The 27060-nt window shown below is 37.2% G+C and overlaps 1 long non-coding RNA gene across 3 annotated transcripts in view; it reads left to right on the forward strand.

Moving 5' to 3' along the window:
* Positions 1 to 27060, forward strand: part of LOC114204890 (uncharacterized) — a 382680-nt gene that overhangs the window by 182827 nt on the left and 172793 nt on the right. The window contains exons 7-8 of one of the 3 annotated variants that reach the window (XR_015768216.1): positions 4041 to 4241; positions 4975 to 5065. The exons of 1 other annotated variant lie outside the window; for it this stretch is intronic. This is a non-coding gene — a long non-coding RNA (uncharacterized LOC114204890). The remainder of the gene's footprint in view (positions 1 to 4040; positions 4242 to 4974; positions 5066 to 27060) is intronic. One more of the 3 variants, XR_015768225.1, reaches the window with a different exon arrangement.

Below are 27060 nucleotides of genomic sequence, written 5' to 3' on the forward strand. Positions count from 1 at the left end.
TAACAGAATTTTATGTTTTCCTTTGTAACTGTTGTAAAGAGTTGTAAATAATTTTACTGTGGAAGTGTGGTAAACATATTCATGCAGTCATTGGTGATACACTGTTTATGCATATATTTTAGGAAATGTATGCTGCAAAATCCTTAATTGAAACTACTGGTTTATGAAAACAAGCAAATGAAAAAAATAGAGATGAAAGAAGGCCTTGGAACAAAAATTAAGTCTGGTTTGTCAAATATTCAGAAATTCATCATTACTAGATCACATTTATTGATTGGAAACCAATGTTTTTCTTTCTTCTCTTGCAAAAATGACTCATATTAGTGTTAAACTTGTAATATTTATTTATCCAAAATCAATTGTTTGGCTGTGATTAATATTCTTTAGTGCATTTGCTGTGTTGTAACTCAGATATTCAATCTGTATTTAGATGTTCGATGACACAAGAGGACTTGATGAGAATATGGTGGACTGATTCTTTTTTTTTTTAAGATTTTATTTGTTTATTTGAGAGAGAGAGAGCGAGCACTAGAGAGAGCAAGCCTGAGTGGGGGCAGAGGGAGAGGGAGAAGCAGGCTCCCCACTGAGCAGGGAGCCTGATATGGGGCTTGATCCCAGAACCCTGGGATCATGACCTGAGCCAAAGGCAGATGCTTAATTGCCTGAGCCACCCAGGTGCCCTGACTGATTCTTTTTCATACCAGTCACTTGGAAAATAAAAGTCTGAAGGACAATTTGATCATCTGCTAGCTCTGCCCTTGCCCCTGGGCATAATCATACAAAGGCTAGTCTGGGAAGAATAGATTATTGCCTGCTTCAATTCCTCCTGAGATTTAAAGCTTTCCAACTTGCCTTCTCAAGACTGTTAGGAAAAGGAGGTGGCTTATCTCATTACTGTAATGTGTTTTTCAAGAGTGAGAGTTAAAGGTTCAAGTGATAAAGAGAAATCACTTGTCGTGGTTTCTTAGATAAAATCTGTCAGGTATTAACGATTCATTATTGTGCTTTGGGACATTTATGTTTTTCCTAATTAGCTTTCATTGTAGTCCCAATTGTCTGTCTCAATCACTGAAGGTAGACAAACTCTTTGATAGTAACTTTATAATAATCTTTTTTCCTTCACTCTAATTTTTTCCCTTATGTATTAGAAATGGTTTTAAGCTTCTGTTTTGTTTCTCTTCTCTCTCTCAGTACTTTTAATCACAATCCATTTTCTTACTCAGTGTGTTCATCTCTCTGTGGTCTCTGGAGAACTAATCAAGGGCTTCCCCACTGGGTCAAGCTTAATCGCTTAATTCTCCTTTTGTGTCCTGTACAAGGAGTATGAGATAATCTTGATCCAGGAAAGATTTAAGGCTAAACTTTGTAACCATTTTTGGATTCAGTGACCCCTTTGAGAATGTAACAAATGCTAGAGCTTCTCTCCCCATTACAAAGCACACATGAAAATTTTGATATACTATTTCATGTGCTCCATTATCTCTACATACTCCACACTCTGTTCATAGACTTCAGTTAAGAAGCCCTACATAGTCTTAGGCTATGAAGGGCTTTATTTTGCTTCCTTGCAGATTTGATTCCATATAGTTAATGGGCATTATATTATTATTATGGGTGTTTGGTTAAGGTGAGCAAAAAGAAATTAATTCCATATAAATATCTTTGCACCTGTGATAGAATAACAGCAGCTTTTAAGGAAGCCAGTGGATTAGTCACTCAAAACAGTTTTGTTTATGTATCTGTGTTTTTAGTGTGGATAATATCAGTGATAACAAAGACTCCGAAGACCACACGCCTATTCCACAGCAGCTTGCTAAAGTGAACATCAGTTCCAGACATATGAAAACTTAAATCTCACTGGGATGAGAAGAAAAGCGATATGTTCAGTTTACATTAAATATCTTGGTAAAATGATTGACTCATGGCCAAAAATAATGCTAGGTCTTGAAATACAAGTATTTATTCATGTAATAAAATTAACTCACTGTCTAATTTGGATTGTGAAAAATTCTCATCCAGAGGGTAGTCTTTGGAAAGTAGGCTCAGAAGTTCCTTCAAAGTGGAGAGCTTTCTCTCTGAGAATGTGACCTTGAAGAAAGAACATTAGGTTTGGGAGTCAGGAGCTACTGTGGACTCTGATTGCCGCTGCCAACTTGTTGAGGTTTGCCCAGGACTTACCAGTTTTGGTACTGGGAATCCCCTTTCTTTCTCCCAGTCCTTTCTTCCTGTCTGTGCCAGGCCCAGGCATTGGGATGATTGGTCAGCAATTAGGTGCATGATCCTGAATCAGATGCTCCATGTCCCTGGGCTTCAGTTTTCTTGTGGGTAAAATGAAGAGGATGGATTTGATGGCTACGGATCTTTACAGGCCCCAAAATGATTTTATCCTCAGGTTTTTCTTTCCTTTCCTGTTCTTCTTTGATATCCATGAGTCTTGGGGGTCAAGTCCTCATTTATCTTTGTATCTACTTTTAATTAATACCACAGAGTATGTGGGCAATTTTGGAATTTGTACTAGTAGATTACCTGGATTTAATGAACAATAGAGTTCACCACCTTTTCTTTTCCTTTTTTTAAGCTTTACTGGCAATTTATATATCATTTTTGGAAAATGTCTATTCAGATCCCTTGCCCGCTTAAAAAATTTAATTTAAGTATAGTTGACATATATTACTAGTTTCAGATGGACAACATAGTGATTTTGTAATTATTATATACATTACAAAATGCATGCCATGGGAAATATAGTTACCATCTGTCACCACACAAAGTTATTACAATATTATTTACTATATTCTCTATGCTGTACTTTTTAATCCCCATCACTTATTTATTTTATAACTGGAAGTTTGTACCTCTTAATCCCCTTCTCTGTTTCGCCTATCCCCTCATGACGCTCTTTTTAAATTAGGTTGTCTTTTATTACTAAGTTGCAGGAGTTTGTTATATATATTCTAGATGCAAGTCTCTCTCTTTTTTTAATCAGGTAAGTGATTTTCAAATATTTTCTCGCATTCAGCAGGTTATATTTTCATTTTTTTTGATAGTGTCCTTGCTTTGTTCCTGCTATTAGGGAAAACATCCAGTCTTTCATAATTAAGTATGATGCCAGTTGTCGGTTTTTCGTAGAGGCTCTTTATCAGATTGAGGAAGTTCTATTCTTATTTAGATGGATATTTTTATCATTAAAGGGTATTGGATTTTGTCAAATGCTTTTTCTGCATATATTGAAAGTATCATGGAGTTTTATTCTTTTATTCTGTTAATATGGCATATTACATTACTTGATTTTCAGATGTTAATCCAACATTGGATTCCTGGGATAAATCTCATTTGGTATGTGTTGCTGGGTTTAGTTTGCTATTTTGCTGAGGATTTTTGCATCCACATTCAGAAGAAAACTGATCTGTAGTTTCTTTTCTTGTGATGTCTTTGTCTGGTTTTGCCACCAGGGTTATACTGTTCTCATAAAAAGAGTTGGGAAGTGTTCCTTCCTTTTCTGTTTTCTGAAGGGTTTGTGAAGAATTGGTATTAATTTTTTGTAAAATGTTTGGAAGAATTTATTGGTGGAGCCAGCTGGGCTTGGGTTTTAACTTGTGGGTAGTTTTTTGATTACTAAATCAATCTCTTTATTTGTTACAGATCTATTCAGGTTGTATATTTCTTCTTGAATCATTTTTGTAATTTGTAATTTTCTAGGAATTTGTTCCTTTTGTTTAAATTATCGAATTTATTGGCATATAATTGTTTTATGATATTCCTTTACAATCCCTTTTATTTCTGTAGGTTGTTAGTAATTCATCTTTCACTTCTGAATGTAGTAATTTGAGTATTCTTTCTTTTTTTGTTGATCTATCTAGTTAACAATTTGTTAATTTTGTTGATTTTTCAAAGTACCCACTTTTAGTTTCATTGGCTTTTTTCTATTTTTTATTCTATATTTTATTTATTTCCATGCTAATCTTTATTATTTCCTTCCTTTTTCTTGCTTTAGGTTTAATTTGCTCTTCTTTTTCTACTGTCTTTTTTTTTTTTTTAAGATTTTATTTGACAGAGAGAGCGAGCAAGAACAAGCAGGGGGAGCAGCAGAAGGAGAGGGAGAAGGCGGCTCTCTGCTGAATAGGACGCCTGATGAGGGGCTCGATCCTATGACCCTGGGATCATGACCTGAGCTGAGGGCAGACGCTTAACCAACTGAGCCACCCAGGCGCCCTTCTTTTTCTAATATCTTAAGGTTGAAGGTTTGGTTATTGATTTGAGATCTTTCTGTCTCTTTTTTTAATACAGGTATTTACAGCCATAGATTTCTCTGTAAGCACTTTTTTCCCCCCAAATCCCATATGTTTTTGTATGTTATATCTTCATTTTTTTAATTCATCTCAAAATATTTTGAAATTCCTCATTTGATTTCTTCTTTGACCCATTTGTTGGCGAGGAGTATGTTGTTTATTTTCTGCGTATTTGTGAGTTTCCCCAAATTTCTTTTTGTTATTTATTTCTAATTTCATTCTATTGTGTTGGAGAACATACTTTGTATCAAGGTTTGTTTTATGGCCTAGCATATGTTCTGCCCTGGAGAATGCTCCATATGTATTTGAGAAGAATATATTTTCTGCCATTGTTTGGTGGAATGTTTTATAGATGTCTATTGTACCTAGTTGTTTTGTGGTGTGATTCAAGTCTTCTCTGTTTTTGTTGATCTTCTGCCTATTTGTCCTACCCATTATTGAAAGTAGTGTATTGAAATCTCCAACTATCCTTGTAGTATTGAATTTTAAATTTGCAGTAGCAAGTTAAATCTGTTCATTTTTAGAGTTAGAAATATACCAGCTATTTCAGTTCTGTCTGAATTGCTATGTCTTTGGCTGGAGGAGTCTTTAAATTTGGCCACTCTTCATTTTTCAAGGCACACTTGCAAATATAACCATCATGGTAAATTTAATAACCCTAAATTTGTTTTATCTGTTTGTCTAGGGCTTCATGCAGATAAGGAATTTCTTCTCTCAGAGGGACCACTGTTAATTAGAAATATAATATAAGAAGCATCTTTATCACAAAAAAAGTGGTAAGTGGGTGGTACTTACTCTGATCCAAAGGAGGGAGTTGATAATAGAAATAGTAATACTTTGATATTGGAATAATAATCACCCAAGAAGAAAGCTTCTGTAAGTTAAATCCTTAAAAGTTTGAAAATATTGATTATTTTATTCATTTTTTGCTTTTTGCCTCTAGGAACAAAGTATAACAAACTCATGTCTGTATTTTGTGTTTGGAGTTAGAGCAGTTTTTTTTTTTTTTCTATCCATTTTGTAACGGTAAGTTACACACAAAAAAGGATACTTAGTTTTTTATTCAGGACAAGTCAGAGTATTTTAGTCCCTCTCCTTTTAATTTGTAAGATCAGTTTGCACCTAAGTGTGTGTGTTGGGCACACTCATACTCCTGAGCAATCTGTTGTCTTTGAAAACCCTTCCTAATTCCTTGTTCTCTTAGGAAAGAGATATGTGGAGTTGGGGATTGGGAGTTAACATATGGGGTGAATCTGTTATCTTCTGTTGAGTGTGAGGGAGCTGGTTAGGCAACTTAGTATTTTAGGTCATGGAATTCATAGGATTGGTTATCTTATTACATCTTTAAAATGTAGATGTTTAAACAAGTTATTTAGATATTCTTATAGTAGATGAGATGTGACTATAAAAAATAAAACCTAAAAGCATCCAGGTTCTAAATTCAAATAAACATTACCTTTTCTTAATAGTGACCGTAATATATAGCATAATGGTATAATTGCTAAGTTCTGAAACTCCTGTTTTGATACTATCTGCTGAACAGTTTCTGGGAAAATCACTAAAATGTCTGATGATTGCATCTTATCCTTGAACCCAAACCAAATCACTCAGATTAATTGGTTTATTAGATCTGAGTCTGAAGAATTTTGGATTCATTCTTTCATTCATTCATTTATTAAAGATTTCTTTATTTGAGAGAAAGGGAGGGGGTGGTGGGAGAGGGGGGAAGAGTCTTTAAGTGGACTGTGCTGAGTGTAGAGCCTGATGTGGGGTTCAATCCCATGATCATGACCTGAGCTGAAACCAGGAGTCGGACACTCAATTGACTGCACTACCCAGGCACCCTGAGTTTTGGATATTTTAAAAATAAAATACATGACAGTGGAGCGCCTGGGTGGCTTAGTCGGTTAAGTGTCTGCCTTCGGTTCAGGTCATGATCCCAGTGTCCTGGGTTTGAGCCCCGCATCAGGATCCGTGCTCAGCAGGGAGCCTGCTTCTCCCTCTCCCTCTGCCTGCCTGCCTGTCTGCCTACTTGTGATCTCTCTCTCTCGGTCGCAAATAAATAAATAAAATCTTAAAAAAAATACATGACAGTTCCCATATCAGATGAAAGACTTCAGCTATTCTTTATCATAGTTTATACTGAATTAATATACGGAGCCTGAATGGATGAAGGTTTATTCCAGTGTTCTAAGAAGCAGTTGAAAGCAGGGCCATATGCAGAGCTGAATCACTGTACAGAATTTTAAAAAGAATATTCTTTCCAGCCAGGTTTATTATAGTGTGCCAGCTACAGTGGGCATTGTAGTCTAGCAAAGGAACCTGACCACCATTCACAGCATGTTTCTACTACAATTTGTATCCAGGTTTAAAACACCAATCTACATACTTTTAGAACACAATTTGCTGAAAACTAGAGGCAGCCTGGACTTTGAGTTCCTGCCAGGTTAAATGTTTAACTTTTGTGGCCACAAATCTTATGAAACAACAAGGCTTCCTTCAAACCTTTCCATAGTTTCTATTAGTGGGCATACACTGTATTTCAAAACAGGACAGATGTTAGGATAAAGTCAGCAGGACCACAGAGAAGGGGAATTCATATCATGATAGCAAATAAATAGAAGCATATTTTAATCATATGGTGTTTTGGGCTTCTCAGACTACAGATATTATTTGAAGTTCTAATGCTTTATGTTGTTTCTTGGGGACCCCTAGGATTAAGGCAAACTTTCTCTCTCCAAGGACCAGAGCTGGGTAAATTTATCTTGGGAGCTAATGCTGTTGACCAAAAAGTAGATTTCATCCTGATTGGTTAGTGGTTATTGCATTTGGTGTCGACTGTAGATTTAAAGATTATGAAGTTGAAATTTTATGGAAAATAAAATATATTTACATTTTATGTCCAATATTTGATGCTTTCATAATCAGAGTGACTCTGTAAATAGACAGGGTTGGGCATGAAGTAATTGGAACGGGTGGGAGGAGCCCATAGGAACAAGCGCTTTGTTACTGCATTAACATGGACTTCCCTGCCTAGCAGTGCCTCCTAGTCTTCTTCTTATCTTTCTGTTTCCAAGATCTCCTTGGTGATAGCAAATGTAGCTGGATGTGAATTGAGGGGGCAGGGGGATTTTTTTGCCCTAAACTTTGCCAAGATCTAGCTGGGAGCTGGAGGAAGAGAAAATTTACTCTCTAGAAGGAGGTGGTGTGGTTGGAAACACTTGGGAGGGTATTAATATTTAGTTTCTTTCCTGCCAATCGCCCCACTTCTGTCCCACAAACTTTTCTTTTTCCAAGGCATCTCTATGCTTCTGTTCATAATTTTGCAGTATTGGACATTAAAGGTATGTAAAATTGATTAGATTCTGCAAATGAAGATCAGCTACATGATCATATGACCCCTTAAAGACAGAACTGTGAGGAGAATCCAGTTGTCCTCCACCTAACATACCTTTCCGAGAGTCCATGGTAGCTTGACGCATGCCTCTTTCCTGGCATCCCACACCCTGTCTTGTAGAGCTGGTGGGTCCCAGCGTGATTAAAAAAATGTTTAATACATTCTCTTCCTTTCCCAAACACACACATACAAACACTTCTGTTGGCCACTGAGATGGTTTCTTCTCTGAGACACATATTGTTCTGCCTCCTTCTCATTTTTTGAAAGCCTTCTCCCAAGTTCCCCTTTTTTTGCTGCCATGGACTTGTTGACCTTCAGCTTGATTCCAGCTTCTTATCTGTAATACATATTAGACAGTGGTTTGTAAGTGAGAAAATGACTTCTTGTGGCATGGAGTCCAGGTCTGTAGATTTCACAGTTTTGCTTATGTTCTATTTTAGTTATATTCACTATTTGTCTAAAGAAAAAGGTAGTGCCAAGAAAAATTTGAACTATGGCCCTGTCGTACATTGAATAGCTTTCTATGGCCTCTGTAGCCCTCCAACTATCTCTTGTGAACTCGGCAGTTCCAGGAATGTGATCTGTCTTGGTGAGTAGAGATGAAGGGGTAGCCTTCCTAGGTCTGATCCACTTACCACCCAACTTTCTGTGGACATCTGGGTGCATTGTAATTCTACTCAGTTAAAATATTCATCATTGGAGATCTCTAAACTTGGAATCATGCCTTACTCTGTTTAAGGATCCAAGAAGACATCATTCAAGGTATGATATTGTTGAGAATGAACCTGGTGTTCACATAGATCAACCTCATAGGAGGAAGGAAAGTGAACAGTTTTCTTAGTTTTCCTCATGAGGTCACCAACTGAAGTCACCAGCATGAGGTCACAGATGCTGGTCCTGCAGCTAGTTCCTGTTGAGAATGCTTTCAGGGAGGCAGAAATGTTAGGAATTACAGATAATTTGCAAGTAATAGGAAAATTCCTACTGATAATTTTCCTAGACATACTCAGGCTCTCAAGTAAACAGAAAATGAGTTTTTCAAAGTGAATTTCAAAGGAATTTAATCATAATGAAGTAGTAGAATGGGATGGAGAGGAGAAGTTATGTAGAAAGATGAGATTCTTTTTAAAAAGGATCGCGAGGGAATAAAAGAATAAGTCAGAATGGTGCTCTGACTGTCTTAAAGAAGTTGTGTGGTCCTTAGGGAATAATTTTAAAAAGTTGACTACATGTTGAAATAACATTCTGAATGTATTAGTCTAAATGAAATATGTCTTTAAAGTTAATTTCATTTTTTAAAAAACTTTACTAGAAAGTTATAATTAACTATAATTAAAAATTTTTAATTATATTTGTGGTTCACATTTGTGGCTTGCGTTGTATTTCTGTTGGATGGTGCAGAGTTAAGCATTACAGGGTCTCCTTCGGCAGGTCATTTAAATCTGGGCTTCAGCACACACATCTGTGAAAGGCAGGAGATAAAGGTGACCAGCCAGAAATGATTCTTGTATGCTTTGACATTTGCCTAATTTCTAAATTTGAACACTTTCTCTGGTAAATGGTTAAGCACTGAAAAAACTATTTGGACGAACAACTATTTTGGGTTTCTGAATGTGTCACATAGTTGCTACCACTTTAGGTCCCACAGCTTGAGCTAATTTGCAAATAATCTCTAAACGTAGCTCATTAAATAAAGGACAGGTAAATAAAGGAATATACCCCAATATCTTGGGAACCGCATCGGTGGAGAGTGTAGGGCAAGGGTCGCAGAATGAGTCAGGGCCTGGGCTAGGATTAGCATCTCTGTGACTCACAGTCGCATTAAACCACCAGTTGATTCTCTTCTTGAGAAATACTGAGGGTGATGGCCCTTTTCCTACAAGGGAACTAGGGATTGCTGAATCAGTGTTTGCCAAGCTGACTACTTGAGTGATAAAAACTGGGTGGGAGCAACAAAGTTGGTGGGTGTTAGTCCATGGTGTTGTGCTATTTATGTATGAACTACCGTAGAGAGTACATCACTGGGTAGGTCCAAGAAAGAGTGGAAGGAGAACCCACTGATGTGTCTTTAGTTAAACATGGAGGGAATCCCACTGCAGAAGTGAAAATGTTACTTCCTACTTTTTAACAATATTTTCAAAATGGAAACATTGTATTTAGGGCAGTACTAAGAATAAAACTACTAAAGCTTTTGCAAGCCTAAAGCTAGCACAATTGGGTTAGAAAATGTGCACAAATTCAGTTGTATGCCAAAAGGTATTTGTGCAGGGGTATTGTCACCTGCTGGAGGCATATTGTAAGTTTTTGAAGATCATATTTGACAGGACTTAGCTTTATTTCTGTAATACATTGTGCAACCTTCTCGTGGCAAGGAACACAGTGTCTTATACTTGTGTGTCAGCATCCATTTCTTCAGCTATTTTTTGAGCTTCTCAAGGGAAGGGACTATGTTTTCCTTTCTGTTTCTAATACTAAACAGTGTCTACTGCATAGACAGGAGTTAATAAAGCCTTAATGTATTGAGTATTTATTTATTTGGGTATAGGACACAAAAAGAGGAAAAAATAACTCAATGTACAGGACTTTCTGTTGAAAGAGACTAGCAGGTGGGGAATCTAACTTTGTAATTCAAAATATCACAGCACCTACCTATTCTTGAACTTAAATAGGAATTTATTTGTTTTTTTCTCTCTCTGTCTCTGTCTCTGTTTCTCTCTCTCACACACACACATACCCCATACAAATGTGAAGGAAGGTAATCCAGGGATGTATGCCATAGGCACCCAGGCTGATTCTACCTATTCTTCTCTCCAAAAATGTAGTATTTTGACCTCTTGCTTGCTAACTCATGGTCACAAAATGGCTGCTGCACTTCTAGATTCATATACATGTTATCGGAATATACATGTATATACATGTATATAGGAATATACAAATGGATAAAGTGTACAGGGCTAAAGGGGAATGCCACCTAAGTTCCCTATCTTAAAAGACTTTCCTTAAAGCTCTACTCAGCAATTTCTGTTTATCTCGTAGTCTAGATCTCAAATGGCTACCTCTGCTGCATGCATATTGCTGTCCCAAATAAAACTGGAGTCCTCCTAATAAAGAATGAGACTCTCTTAGTAAGGAAGAAGGCTCTGTATTGGGTAGGCCATCAGCAGTGTGTATACTTTCTTAATCTTCCCCCTCAAACATCAAATGTTTGTAGAACTGTAGGAGATTCAGTCTCAAAAAAATGCGGATCAACATTGTCTTCTCATTTTACAGATAAGGGCACTGAAGATCGGAAATATTAATTGAGTTTTCCATTTAGGGAAGAGAGAAATGGAAAACTTAATTCTTATGTCACTTATAATGTATATTACCTTTAGTACTTTATTGTACATGTTGGAGTGTAAATTACTTGAATTACTTGAATGTATTGTGTATTGTATTTATTTCTTGAATTTATTGTATTTTGCATTTTTTTGTATTTTATATTTGTTGTATTTATTGAATTTATTGTATATTGTATTTGTGTATTCACTTATATTTATTGTATTATATTTGTTTTATATCGTATTATTCAATTTATTTATTGTATATTATATTACTTAAATTGTTCTTGTATAAAGCTTATATATTTTGCATTTATTATATATTTATTACTTCAATTTATTTTGTAATGCTTTATTGTAAATGTTAGAGTGTAAATAACTTGAAAGAGGAACTGCCAAGTTTATCATTGTATCTACCTCAGTAAATACCAAAAAATTCCCTGGAGAGACCTCATTAAGTATTGTTTGACTTTATTGTATCATGAATATCATTAACAAAATGTCAGAAGGGAGAAGAAAGGAGACTTATATCTAAAAGGGATCAATTCAAAAAGTAGAAGAAACATAGTAATACCAAAAATATTGATCAGAAAACACATTTCAATATGTAGGAATATATCTTTTATGAAAACCCTGATGTGTGGAAGGGAGAAATGAAGAGGAATGACACATGTAACATTAGATTCCTTTGAGAAGTCTTTGCTGCTTCAGACTACTGGTTAGGTGTCATTGTGGTAGATGTATATGTGAAACCAACTTCTTCCAGGTCTTGTATTTTGTTTGTTCTCCAATTTTCTTAATCCAATTAGTCTCAGAATTTTCTTTCTTTTCTTTATATCTTTTAGCAGTATCTCCCACAGCAACAATTGTTCTAATTTTCCTTTCCAAAAACTAGTTTAGTTTGAAAAAGTCCTGTTAGGCTGATTTTTTTTTGTTCCAGATTTTCCTTTTCATGTCTCTTTTCCTAGGGGTACTTTCCCGCGTGTGTCATGGGAGTTCAGGTTTGTAAATCAGATCCCCTAAGAGGGACCTCTTCATTTGATTTCCCAATTGTTCCACAGCCCTTTAGCTCAAGGTCAGAGGTCACAGATTCTAAATGTTTCTCAGAACATTACTGTTCTTGAACATACATATTGGATTTTTAGCATTGATTTTATGCTACGTGCACTTAAAGTTTCTCAGGTAGACAAAGACTGTGTTTTTTTTTTATTATTATTATTATTTCTTAATTGTGTTATGTTGGAAGTCATCTTTCAGTAAAGTAATGAAATTTCCTTTTTCTTTTAGGGGAAAAGGATGTTTTTCTCTTCATACACAGTCAAGTATTTTGGTATTCTAACACTGTAGAAATAAGAGTTTGGTAAACCACTTCCCTGAGAATTGCCAAGGGTTGAGTCACCAAAAGACAACCTGAGAAAGTTAACAGTTATCACCCTGGGTCAGCAGGGCTTAACTAGCTGGGTTTATGATATGTCAATTATCTGCAATTTTTTGAGTGAGCTAAGACTTTGGAGTACCCCCTTATGAAAAAAAGGTACTTAGTGGGCATCTCGAAAGGAAAGGTGGGCTTCAAAATAAGGAGAAACATAGTGGCAAACTTGAGTCGGGACGGCATTTATCATCAAGGCTCTGCAGCACCAGTGTGGGACAGTAGGCAAAATAGCCTAATTTTCCTAAAAGGCATAAACAGTCAACACCTGCCCAGTACATGTGCTTTAGGCAATATGCATGATAAGGTACTCCAGGGGTCCAGTGATAGTATCTTCAAGGGAGACCAAAAAAAAAAAAAAAAAAGTAATTGTAGGGTATTCACAGTTCAGAGAGAGAATCTTTAGGAGATAGAAGTAAGAATAGGATTTGCAGAGGCAAAGTAGATCAGAGTCAGAAAGATGATCTTGGGGGTATTAGGAAATAGACTTTAAGAGGCATTGAGGCCCCAGCTGAAGCTGGAAAAATGCCTTTCCTTAGTTTACAGACCAGTTATATTTCACAAGTGAATCTCTTCGTATGTTCCTTTTCTTTATTCTTCTCTCTTCTTCTGCCGCACAATTTATTCGTAAGAGTTCCTTTTTGAAATCTTAGCCCAGAAGAAATCAAGATGCCTATATGTTCAGGATGATATGTGGTGGAGGGGGGTATATGGGCTTGTGTTTATGGATTTGTGTTTGGAAATTGGGGTGGAGTGTCGGTACGCAAGGAAGAGGAGGGGAATGCAGGAGAACAAAGCAACTGGAAATACAGGAAAAAGAAAGAATCAAGACCAACTTATCTGTGGTGACCAGAATATAGTTTTGTTTAAAAAAATTAACATTCCACTGTTGGACAGCTCTGATGGTTACAAAGATTCTTTTAGGTTATCTCTACCCGTTGAATTAAATTTTGCCTCCAGGAATAATAAAGAATGAACTCCTTCTTCAGCAGGACAGCTTCTCAAACTCAAAGCTAAAATTATATTTGCCATGTTATGAGGGACCAAAGAATGTGTTCACAATCTAAAAACATCTGTAATAGAAATCATTGATGATAATAATAAGCACATACTAAATTGTATTAAACTAGGTACTGCAAACCTCCAAACAATTCCTTTTAAATGATCTTAATATTAAGTATCAGCTTAAATAGTATGTTCATGAACAATTGTTAGTCCTGTTGAATTTCTCTTTTCTGGCTTTGGAACTCAAAGGATAAGCAAATTTAAGTGGAAATCTGAAATTTTAAGCTGTAGTCTCTTGGTATTTAATCTCAAAGATTTTACCTTATTTAAGGTTTTCTCTTCAGGGAAGGACTTTTCCACTCAAGGGTGGAGTGGAGATTGTAAGTTAAACTCAACTCAGACAGGGAACGAATCAACAAATCACAATAAAAATGAAAAGGAAATATTTACCTCTGTGGACATGCACGTAACATGCATGCACACACCTGTGCACACACACACATCACTCTATCACTCTGACCTCACCCCTCAGCAACAAGAAGTCCTTACACTTACAGTTTTAGAGGGCTCTACTCTTTGGACCATTGGCAGAGGTCTCTGAGCTTCCAAATTGCCGTTTTTCATGTCTGCCAACTGAATGGGGATGAGAGTTGAATTAGCTTTGAAAATAATTCTCATTGTTATTAATTATTTAAACTCTTTTCTTCTTTATCTAGTTATGATGCAGGCAACTTAATTTTAAATATTGTAGCCTCAATGTTCAAATATTGCAAATTCAAATACCATGAAATAGTGTGATATCATCTCTTGTTGGCTAGAGCATCAACTCTTGGAGTAGTCATGTTCCCTAATGGAGAATTCACATCTGAAGAGTGGACAGCAAGCACTGTATCAGAAAAGCCACCCTGCAAGGTTGGCTACCACAGGTGCTTCAGCTAGTTATACCTTGATCAACACCATAAATTTTGTTAGTTTGTATGGTGAGTGTCAGATATATTTTTTTTTATTTGGTGAAATTTTCGCTTGTTAGCATGATGGATATGAGAAATGGGCTCACATAGATAAAATTAATGGTATTTAAGACATAGAGAGTAGCTAAAATATTTTAAAAGACTTTACATTTTTGCCTAAACAAATTCTAAGAGATAGTGAATTCTATTGCCCATTCTTTAAGGATGGTGCTCACGACTTAATCTCTAAATAATCCTATGTCATTCCATTATTGAGGAGGATTTCTGCTTGGTTAATGCCAATGTCAGAATACCAGAATCCTGCCTTTAGAATGTTATGTCCACTTCACAGAAGCCTTCCATGGAGGATGATAGTTTGACACCAAGAAGGACAGAAAGCTAGGACTTGAAGCTAACAGAAGTTTGCGTTGACTGTTTTGTTCTTGCTTACTAATGAAGCTAGTCAACATGGTGGCAGAATTGGGCCTAAGGCTTGCTTTCATTATAAGGTGTTAGGTTATGAAAGAGTAGCCAAAACATGTGTCCTTCCCACATTTTGAGCAATTAACATTATCCACCAAAAAGAACTAAGAGCTATGCATGACGAAAATTGCTTGGGTCAGTTTGCCATACGCTCCAAGGAATTTTCTTTTCCAACTCCCTAATTCACCATAACACCTTATATTAAGTGTCTTCAGCAGATTGAAAGAGCACAAAACAGCTTCTCATGGTCACTTTAGAATTCTCTGAAAACTCAGGTTGCCATGGACAACCACAGAAGGGTTGAGAGATGAAAGGGAAAGCACATAAAGTCAGCTGTGGCTGTCCTTTGCCTGGCTGATATGACGATCCTTCCTGAAGGGCATGTGGGGACAGGGGACCAAAGCTCTTACTCTTATCTAGGGCCTCCTCCATGTGGTAAATGTCTCCACTGAGGGATTTTTATGTCCCTTTGGATTAGCTACATGGGTCAAGGGCAAGAGTAAAGCCTGCATCATTTCCCTACCCGTTTCCCTTGGCGACGCAATGTGTGTGGTCCTTTGGGCAGAGCCTTTTGTAAGAGCAGGGATGGTGGAATGAGTTCTCCCAGCTGGTAGGAGATGCACGCCGGAAAGGGGATACTCTGGGACAAATCAGAGACTATGTATGGCTATGGTTTTTATTACTCCTTTGTGATAGACTCCTCTCTTAGACGAACTTTGAGATAGTCATATCACTGACATAAACTGAGTAAACATTCAGTTTTCCTCATTCTGCTTTATTTTCAGTTATTGGTGATGTCACCTGACAAGTCACTTCCTAAGTGCCTTTTGGGTTTTCGTCTCAAAAAGGAAGATGAGTTGCTTAGGGTAATGGGACAAGAAACTTTGGTTTTAGGAGAATCCAAGTAAAAGGCAGTGATTAAATATCCTTGATGTTCTGTGTGTGGCCTGGTTTTGCCTCTCATCCTTCATCTGTTGGCATTTTCTTGGCAGCCAGAGCTGGAGCCACTGGTTAGCAGTAACAAAAGGGTCAAGATCCCACTGCCACCAGGAGGCAGATACATCACCCTGGTGAGCGGCTAGGAATTTAATCCGTACTAGGGTCCACTCAGAGAGAGAGAGGCACAAAGTTTTCTGGGAAAAGCCCACAATGTCTGGGAAACTGGACACTAAGATATCAAAACTTTAAAAATTTTATCTTTACAACTATCCACAATTTATAATCCAGGTCAATTTATGTGAGTGATACAAGTTTCTTTGAAGATAAAAGCAGGGTTTAGTATGTGCAGTTATCAGGGGCTGTAGTAACATGTTCAGAGTTTGGGTGTGTCAATTCCTGAAACTACCATGTTGCCTTTACCTGCCAGGCTGGTCATGAATAGTTCTATTGATTGCATCTGTGGCGATTTCTGGAGTTGGACTGGATTGAAGACAGATATGGGTAGCCGGGAAATAATTATTTCTCTAGTGACAGTGACATTTTCATTTTATTTGTTGCAGAATTGCTGGTAGTCCTTGTTTTTCAGTTGTAAAACAATATATGCAATTATGGTATATATCTTGTGTCTCCTTTTACCTAGCCCTGTAGTGCCCTGAGTGGGTGTTTTTAGCAGGTTTTCACTGTGTTTGTAAGCATGTGTGTGTCTCTGGGTAAGCTGTGTAACTGTAGTGTAGCTCTCCAGTGTTTCAGATAAGTAGTGAATTTGCTGTGAAAAATGGCAGCAATTTGAAGTTATTATCATCTGGCTGGTTCTGAACAGAGAAAACCACTTTCTTCTAAGTGCTGACACCAGCAGAAAGGGAAAGGAGCAAAGTAAGTGAGAGGAAAGAGTTTGATTTCTACCTTCCAGCCCTTACGCATTGAATTAAAATGTAGAGGATCACTGATGTATGGAGATGGGCGAGGGGATTAGAGGCAAAGTGAATTTTGTCTCTAGGTGATCAGCTAAGAAGTATCCTATACATTTCTTGGTCTGGAACAATTGCTTCATTCATTCATTTGTTCATTCAGTAGGTATTTATTAGGTGCTAGGGTTACTGTAGTAAACGTGATCAAATGCCAGACCTGGAGTAGGAGAGAAAACCAGAGGGAAACAAACCAGCAAACATGAGCATGAAGTATAACTTCAGGTCAGGTGAAAGATAGGAGGAAAGTGAGTAACTTAGAAACCTGAATGAAGTGCAAGAGGCAACCTGACGGAATCCTGGGAAAGGGAGGGAGTGTGGAGGGAAGGAGAGCAGAGAGGGGCAGAGGGGGCTAGATCTTGGGGGACTTTGATCTCTGCTGGAGAGGTACACTGTGAAGCTGGCACACACAGAAATGATAGCATCTGATTTATGGCTTTAAACTCTCACTCGGGTGCTTCATCTCTTGTATATTTTAGTGGCTGTGTATCAGTTCTATCAGAAAATCATTTTATTCTCAAAATGGTGATTGAATGGTCTCATGATACTTTTCCTTTTTTTAATTAATTTTATTATGTTATGTTAATCACCATACATTACATCATTAGTTTTTGATGTAGTGTTCCATGATTCATTGTTTGCATATAACACCCAGGGCTCTGTGCAGAACGTGCTCTCCTTAATACCCACCACCGGGCTAACCCATCCCCCCACCCCCCTCCCCCTAGAACCCTCAGTTTGTTTCTCAGAGTCCATAGTCTCTCATGGTTCATCTTCCCCTCCGATTTCCCCCCCTTCATTTTTCTCTTCCTGCTATCTTCTTCTTCTTCTTTTTTTAAACATATAATGTATTATTTGTTTCAGAGGTACAGATCTGTGATGCAACAGTCTTACACAATTCACAGCTCTCACCATAGCACATACCCTCCCCAATGTCTATCACCCAGCCACCCCATCCCTCCCACCCCCCACCACTCCAGCAACCCTCAGTTTGTTTCCTGAGATTAAGAACTCCTCATATCAGTGAGATCATATGATACATGTCTTTCTCTGATTGAGTTATTTCGCTCAGCATAATACCCTCCAGTTTTATCCGTGTCGTTGCAAATGGCAAGATTTCATTCCTTTTGATGGCTGCATAATATTCCATTGTGTGTGTGTGTGTGTGTGTGTGTGTGTGTATATATATATATACCATATCTTCTTTATACCATATCTTCTTTATCCATTCATCTGTTGATGGACATCCTGGCTCTTTCCACAGTTTGGCTATTGTGGACATTGCTGCTATAAACATCGGGGTGCATGTACCCCTTTGGATCACTCCATTTGTATCTGGGGTAAATAGCCAGTAGTGCAATTGCTGGGTCATAGGGTAGCTCTATTTTCAACTTTTTGAGGAGCCTCCATACTGTTTACCGGAGTGGCTGCACCAGCTTGCATTCCCACCAACAGTGTAGGAGGGTCCCCTTTCTCCACATCCCCGCCAACATCTATTGTTTCCTGACTTGTTAACTTTAGCCATTCTGACTGGTGTGAGGTGGTATCTCATTGAGGTTTTGATTTGGATTTCCCTGATGCCGAGCGATGTTGAGTACTTTTTCATGTGTCTGTTGGCCATTTGGATGTCTTCTTTGGAAAAATGTCTGTTCATGTCTTCTGCCCATTTCTTGATTGGATTATTTGTTCTTTGGGTGTTGAGTTTGATAAGTTCTTTATAGATTTTGGATACTAGCTTAAAGCTGTAAAAACCCCAGGATTCCAGAACTGCAAGTTTGTAACATTTACTTTTGACTGGGGCTTGAAAAGGAACAATAGGGCAGTTGCGAAGTAGATTATTAACTGTATATTCATATATGTTCATAACTGATAGGGGAAAAAAGAGGAGGTGTAATTAAAATGCCAAGAAAATAATTGTTCTTAGTTGATCTGTTTGCTATATAGCTGCTTTCTATGGTCAGACTTTGTAGTGGCATCCGCAGTTTGTCTGTTATGCAGTTCTGTATCAGACATCTGAGTGTATAGTACAGTGAGTCGGATGAGGGGCCCAGGAGATGGCTGACTGGGTTGGAAACTCATCTCTGCCATTACTAATTATATACTTCACTGCAGGGGTAGTGAATAACTGAATAACTGCAAGTGAGGCACAGCACGAGTATTCCCCTTGCAGGGTTGTTTGAGCATTAAATGAGATAAAACATAGGAATCGTTCCTGACATAACTTAATTACTCAGTGAAAGCTAGCTATTTTTGTTTCTGCTAAAGAAATTCCAACCATGGAAAATTTTCATATTTCATATATGATAAAGCAGATAGCTTATTTTATATAATTTGGAACTTCAAATGGAATCCAGAATATGGTGTTTTGGGAGTTAGCACCCACTATTGGGGTGACATTATATAACATATATAATTATATATAAATATGATGTTGTATATATATACAACATATTATATATAACATATAAATATAATCTATATTACATAGGATGCCCTAGATAAGACTCATTGTTGAGAGTCTTCCAAGTCTGGGGCAGGTTTTATGAATGGAGGGTGGTAGGAAGGGATTTGTACGGAAAGAGGAGGGTTTCTGTGAGGCAAAGACACAGGAGCTAAATCAGAGAAAACCTGCAAATGAAATGAACAGGTTGGGGATGTGTGGGAGAAGGTGTGGCTGCCATTGGGGATGTTCCTGAACTTTGATTTTTAGATGCTATCATCTCAATGTCTTTTTACCATCATTTTCAACTGAGTTCACTAAAGGACATTTTAAAATGTGAAATGTTAATGTGAGATTTAAATATAGAAGTCCCTGGGAAAATAGAATTGTCCTACAATATTTTGTTTTGTGTCAAATTTGCTAAACACACTTGTTCTATAAAAATGAAAATACTTGTTTTATAACCATATATGTGTCCCTCAGTGTACTGCTTGCCTTTGAAAACGCCAGTGATTTAAATAGCTGCTTTAGAATAGATTTCAGCTTATATTTATCATTGGTCTTAACCAATAACATATAATCTTTTTCCTGAGAGGCTACGATTTCTCTCCCTCAACCAAGATACATAAGATTTCAAATAATTTAATTTATAAATAGAAACAATAATCCTAAAAACATCCCTCTTTGAAAGAGATGAAACTTTTTTCATGGGTTCCAGCTGGATATTCCCAGGTGCGTACTGCCCCTCTGATGGCATACTTAGATCAAAAAACCAAATTTCTTCACCATTTGTAAATCTCTTAACCCTTTAATCGTGGATCAGGGGAAAAAAGCTCCATTTTGTGAATGAATTCAATATCCTGTTTTCTTTCTTATATTTCTCTTTCCCTTTACTCTTCTTCTTCTTCTTCTTCTTTTTTTTTTTTTCCTCTTTTTGGTGCTTGACTGCAGAATGAGTTGGTTCCTCCAGAAGCCTGCTTCCTGGGCCATGTGGTGTAACCCCCATGGATGGGCACCACTTGGCACCTGAATGGGAAGGAGCTGAATGGCTCAGATGATGCCCTGGGCATCCTCATCACCTGAGGGACCCTGGTCGTCACTGCCCTCCACAGTCACACTGGGGGGTGGGAGCAATGTATGGTCTGGATGCCTGTAGGGGCCATGGCCAGCACGCCAGCCACTATGACACAAGCCAGGAATTGAGGAGGACTCAGGAGTTGAGCCTTGAAAGTGTGTGGGACAACCTTTATCTCGAATTTTTTGAGTCCTCACATATCTTTCTCAGACCTTCAGCAATCTGCCTTGTGTGCTTAGACCCGAGCCCAGTGCATGGTGATGCAGATCCTTCCATAGTGAGTTTAAATTTTCATAGTGAGATATTTCTGTGGTGAGTTCAATCAGATCATGAATCAGGTGATTGTCACAGGTGATTGTCTCTCTCTTGCTAGCCTGTTCTGTTCCCCATTCTCCCCATTACTCACTGTTTTTCATCTCCTTTCCCTTTGGGAACAAGTTTTGTGATTAAGAAAGGAAAAACAATAAGAAGCCTCTTACCATGCAGGCGGAGCCATGCTGTGGTATCATGATGTGAGCTCACTTCGCTCTGTGACTCTTGTTCTAAATCATACATGCTGTTGTTACACTCTTGCATTGTTTCTCATTTTTGAGGGGAGTGACCCTATTTGACACAGATTTTCAATGACAATATTTTACACAGAAACTACACTGAATAAAGGAAGATAAGAGTTTTGCTAGGACAGGGATACAAAATAGTCCAGAATGGTCTCTGCATCATGAAAAAGCAATCTCTATTGCTTTTTCAACTAACCAGTTAAGAATTTCATTCTGGATCAAGCAGAGGAAGGAGATGGAGGGCAGGAAAAATATCAGAAAGATAAAGCAGGGAATTTGAGAGAATTTGTTGCTGAATAACTATAAGATTAAGAGTTAATCATTGTATGGTTTATAGTAGGAAAATAATTATTTTTTACTGGTTTTGAGATTTAAAAAATCCCTTAAGCCTAATTGCAATAATAATCTGTTGGTCAGTGTTTATTCATTACTCACTCCGTGCTTAGTACACAGCAACTGTCAGGAATGTGGCCATATTGGCCGTGATCCCTAGCCTAATTATAAGAACAGAGACAAAAACATTAATAAAGTTAGAAAAATCAAAATAATTCTAATTATCCCCAGGAGACTATTGCTGTAGGACTACAAATTAAATCAGTCGTAGGCAGACATATATCAAAACTCAAATCCCATGACTCAGTGGGTATTTGAGTAGGACAGATTTTGAGAGGCTCTCACTGAAAACTTTTTTGCAGATGAATAAGTTAGATAAGGAGAAAGAATTCGGAGTTCTTTTGAACTTTTCTTTCCCCAACTAGTCTTAGGATGGCATAGTTATCATTAAGGAATATATTGTGTATTTCAGATTTAAGTGATAGGGCTGGTAAAATATAATTTGTGTGATGAATATTTTAGAAGCACTTAATTGCATTTGAAATACCTCTTTAGGGGGCCAGGATATCAGATAAAATGCTCACAGGCACCACCTCCGCATTTCCTTTGGTACAAAGATCTGTGGGTGGAGAAGCAAAGGAGGGAGGGCCACCAGCAACTTTGGGTGAGGCCACAAAGGCACATCTTTCACATGGTATTGTTGGCACTGCCCTATGAAGTCTATAACTTAATTTCAGTAGAACAAAATAAATATAAATAAACCTCCAGGCAAATGAATATGTCACTAGAAGTAGTATAGGTAGGAAAGATAAAATGGAATCCGGAATTCTGGCAGCCTTAGGTTAGAATTTGCTTTATCACTTATGAGCTGCAGTTAGTTTGAGCAAGCTGTTGATATTGTCTGCTTCCCCTCACTATAAATCCCTTGAAGGTAGAGATTCTGTCTTTGAAAAATGTTTTTATGATTATAAATATAATCGATATTCATGGTAGAAAGATGGAAGAACAAAGCAGAAAATAAAAGTCACCCATATGTAAATACTATAGCCCTGAACATTTTGTGACACATCTTTACAGATCTTTTCTTTCATGTGTATATATTTAATCAAAATTGTTGTTATTTAATGTCCATGTCCTGGTGCCCGGTATATAGAGAAGTTTAACAAGTGTATGTTAAATGAATAAATAGCCTTGAACTTCTTGGCCCTTGGATCCACCCTAGAAAAAATGAGAATATTATAGTGTCTGGAGTTCTGAGGGTTGAAGGAGATGCTGGATATGTAGGGCTCGTTCACTGACTGGTATACAACAGACACCCTGTAATTCAAAGTTGTTATTGCTATTATTTTTATTTCTCATTGAAAAAGGAGAGATATACTATATAGTGTGATTCAGAAGATTTGAAATCATTCATGATGGCCTTTACTTACGGTTTGGAGACAGGTAGTAAGTCTAATATAAAGTATTTATAATGCCAGAGCGTGGGAATATGCTACGAAGCCTAATACAGAAATGGCATTGTATTGGCAAAACCTGTCACTGAAGTCAGGGATGCGAAAAAAAATTGAGCTGGTTACAGAGTGTTTTGCTCTGAGCGTGGTGACTTTTATCATAGCTGTTTCTTTTTCTTTTCTTTTTTTTTTTTTCTTAAGCTGTTAAGCTACAACTTGGCCTCTAATAAATACCAACATGTTCATGACTCAAACTACCTAGTGTTAAGGATCTCAAGTCTTCTTTCTTTCTTGTAGGTTTCTTTGTATAAACCTGTTGTGGACCCGGATTGAGTACAGGAAATGCCTTTAGTGCAGCCAGAGGCAAATGTTCCCCTGGGTCCTTGATCCTCCGTCACTGGAGGTGCTGGTAGGATTGGAGCCATAGGTGGGCAGTTACCTTGCAGAATGCTGTAGAGGAGGAAGGACCTCAGAAATCCACCATCCCAGTAACTTTGTTTTCCACACAGTGAACTAAGGCCAAAAGAGATTATGTGAACTTCTCAAGGCCACACACCTAACTGGTGGCGCAACTAGGCTTAGAAACAAAGGTTCCTGTGAAGCAGCAAAATGTAGAAGAAAGAACACAGGTTGGAGACAGGCTGCTTTAGTTTGAATCTTGGTTCTGCCACTTAATAGGTATTTAGAGGGCTTTGAATCTCTCTGAGCTTCAGTTTCATCTGTAAAACCAGAATAAAATATCTAGGGCTGCTATAACAAATTATCACAAACCCGACGCCTTAAAACCAAAGAAATTTATTGTTTCACAATTCTGGGAGCCGGAAGTCCAAAATCAAGGTGTCTTTGGGACTATGCTGCCTCTGAAGGCTCTAGGGAAAGATCCTTCCATGCTTTTTTGTAGCTTCTGGTGGTTGCTGGCAGTCCTTGAGTTTCCTAGGCATACAGCGGCATCACTGTTGTCTCTGCCTTTGTTGGCACATGGTCTTCCCAATGTGTGTCAGTCTATTTCTGTGTCTTCACATGGCTTTGCTGGGACCTCAGTCGTTGGACTTGGGGTTCACTCTAATCCAGTATGGCCTGATTTTCACTAATTACATCTGCAAAGACACTATTTCCAAACAAGGTCACATTCTGAATTTCTGGGTGGAACAAGAAATTCTTGAGGGATGCTATTTAACCCAGCACACTAGTGTATAGCACTTTTGCCTGGATTAAATAATATATTGTCTACAGATTATCTAGCATGGTTGCTGGCACATATGTTAGTTCATATGTTAACTCAACAACTGCTAGTTCTCTTCCTTCCTTTCCAACCCCACTTGGCCACTGTAGAACTCCAGAACACCGAATTCATTCTGTTTCCAGTCAGCATCTTTCTCCTGAGATTATGCTGGTATGTTCCCAGGCTTCTTCACTGGCTGGTTGTAATTGTTTTGGGTATCCGTTCTTTTATTGAGATTCTGCACATTTGTAGCTTTCCTAGTTCTAATTCTCAAGGAGTTTTACCGTAAATATAGTTGGAGAGAAAACAACAAAGGACTGTAGGGTACAGTATCAGTAAAGGGACTGCTTTTTATTTAATTAGCAAAAACAAAGAAGTACATCCAATTTCGACAAGGATACTGTGAAAAAGTAAACTAATAATACCTTTGTTGGGGCTCTTTAAACTGTTATACCTTTTCCAAAAATCAATAAAAATATTATACTTTTGCTTTATTAATCCCAGAACTGGGAATCTGTTCCAAGGTAATAATTCAATATGGAAAACACCACAAATATTTATCAAAACATAATTTACGATAGTAAGACTTTGGAAATGACATGAGTGCCTAACAATAGGGATAGTTTAGATAAAGTATGGTTTGCCCATTTGAAGGAACATTATACAATTATTAAAATAATTATAAATATGAAAAATATGGCTGTTAAGTGAGAAAAGAAATTAACAATTACAAAGAGATTCATATGTGTTTGTAATAAGCACATGGAGTAATGTCAGAATGATTTAATTTTTTTCCATGTTGTAAATTTTCTATAATTTAAAAATATTTCTGTATAATTTTAAATAGGAAAGTGATAATGTATGGAGATAATCCATACATTTGGGTGACTAGATAGATATCCCATTTCATCTTGGGTGCTAGTTAGAGGCTGTGATGCTTCCAACACTGCTGTTGGCATTAGGTGGAGGCAAGTGTCATTTCTCAAACAGACTAGGACAAACCAGTTTGTGGAGAAGTAGCTAGTCAGGGGATTCCTACCTGCATTACCAACGGTCAGAACTCATGAGTTATGGGGCCAGTGACTAACCCTGACCACAGACAAACAGCCCCCTCCAAGAAGAACTCAAGTAGATGGATACTAATATTACTTATATCAAGAAAAATCTAAAAAGTCAAAACAAAGGTGTAACAACAAAAACAAATTGCAAAAACTTTTTGGTATGATTTACATTTTGTTTCTGGTGAATACATAATAATGTATTGGTGAATACATAATAATTCTCCCTTCCCCAACAAGTAAGGAAAAATGAAAATATTATTGAGATACGTAAGTTTAAAGGTTATTGTAGGTTACTTTGGACTGTGAATACAAATTTAATAGAGATGATACAGCTTAAAGATTTATCTTTTTAATACAAGTAAAGTCAAAGAATTCATAACTCATTGTCTCAAATTTATTTCCTCATGTTATTAGTTAATTCTGGTCATTTATTTGGCAGATATTTATTGATTTTTTTTTTTAAAGATTTTCTTTCTTTATTTGACAGAGAGAGACACAGTGAGAGAGGGAACACAGTGAGAGAGGGAGCGGGAGAGGGAGAAGCAGCCTTCCTGCTGAGCAGGAGCCCGATGCGGGGCTCGATCCCAGGACCCTGGGATCATGACCTGAGCCTAAGGCAGACGCTTAACGACTGAGCCACCCAGGCACCCCAGATATTTATTGATTCTTACTACAGTCTTAGACTTGATTTCTTGTAAAGTGGGATATCTCATGTTAATTTTCTGAATTTCTGTTTGTTAAGTTTACTATTACAGTACTTTAAAAATACTTCAAAAAGAAAGAAAACATACATCATTAAGTTTAAATTCCATTGTATCTTCTCAAAGAAGTGGTTCTCAGATTTAATGTGTGCAGGAATCACCTGGGAAGATAGTTAAAAATGCAGTTTTCTAGGCCTTAACCTCAGAAGCTAGAGGTGGAGCCTGGACATCTTTGAAAGGAGGAAAACAAAGGATTCTGTTGCAGGTGGGCTACGGTTCATACTTTACAAAAGTGAAAAGTTAGCCACATGAAAACATGTGCCCAGAAATATTTTCCTTAAATATTTGAGGTTGAACATTAAGTATTAAGTAAAAAAAGTATTAAGTAAAAAAAACAATCAATAAAAATGAAAAGTATTAAAAAATTGGCATTGTTTACCAAAACATGGTTTTTCTTTTCCTTTTTTGGAGGTATGTAAGGAAAGCTCATCACCAAGCTGTAGATGATGTCAACTCTTCTATTCCTAGCACATTTTTGACACGCAACCCTTTTATTTCACAACAAACATGCTGAGGCAATGTTCCTTTTCTTTTAAGAGCTGATGATTGTCAGTTAATTATATCACACATTGAAGGAAAATTAATAAGGAATGCAATTCAGCTACAACTTGCATTTTCAGTATTATTATCACATATGAGTACATTTCAAAAACTAATATTAGAATCTAGATTCTCGTAATGGAGTGTCTACTGTGAAAACCATGTGTAATTGTGTTCCTTAGACTGCATTGTAAGATTCATCCATCCTGTGGTGTCTGAGCTATGAGATAATAATGCTTTTCTCTGTTAATGAGACACTTTCCTCAGTATGCTAGGTCTTTCTATTTTTCTTTCTTGAGGAAGCAGATGGGTGATTTATTTAAAATGTATCTTACAAGAGAATGATATATAAATCAGTTAGGCCTCACGTTTTTTCATAGTTGTCTTTACCTGCAGAATTATCTAACATAATAAAATGAGGGTAGCCTCTAAATTAAAGATTGTTAAGGCAATGTTTCTTAAACTTTTTATGCATAAGAATAACATACTATTTATAATATGTTTATTAATATTCAGATTTTTGGGCCTCCATACCAATTTATTAAATCTTAAGTAAGGACTGAGAATTTACATTTTAACAAACATCCCAGTTTGTTAAACACTGATGGACTGCCTTATATACTTTGAGGATTTCTCCTCTTGGGAATTTTATAAAATAGCTTAGGGGAGGTAATTTTGAGTGATATGTTTTAAGACCATTGGAGGAACTTACTTTGAACCTTAATTAAGGGGAGTTTAGCAGCTTAAAAGAAGCACTGCGAAGTTTTCCAAACATGGATTTCATATTTGTATGGCTATTGGGAATAAGTAAATCATTGTATTTCCTCTTGGAAAGCCGTGTAT

The sequence above is a fragment of the Eumetopias jubatus genome, unplaced genomic scaffold (assembly GCF_037043125.1).
Source record: "Eumetopias jubatus isolate StellerSeaLion01/CBP00866 unplaced genomic scaffold, mEumJub1_p1.0 scaffold_5, whole genome shotgun sequence".
Taxonomy (NCBI): Eukaryota; Metazoa; Chordata; class Mammalia; order Carnivora; family Otariidae; genus Eumetopias; species Eumetopias jubatus.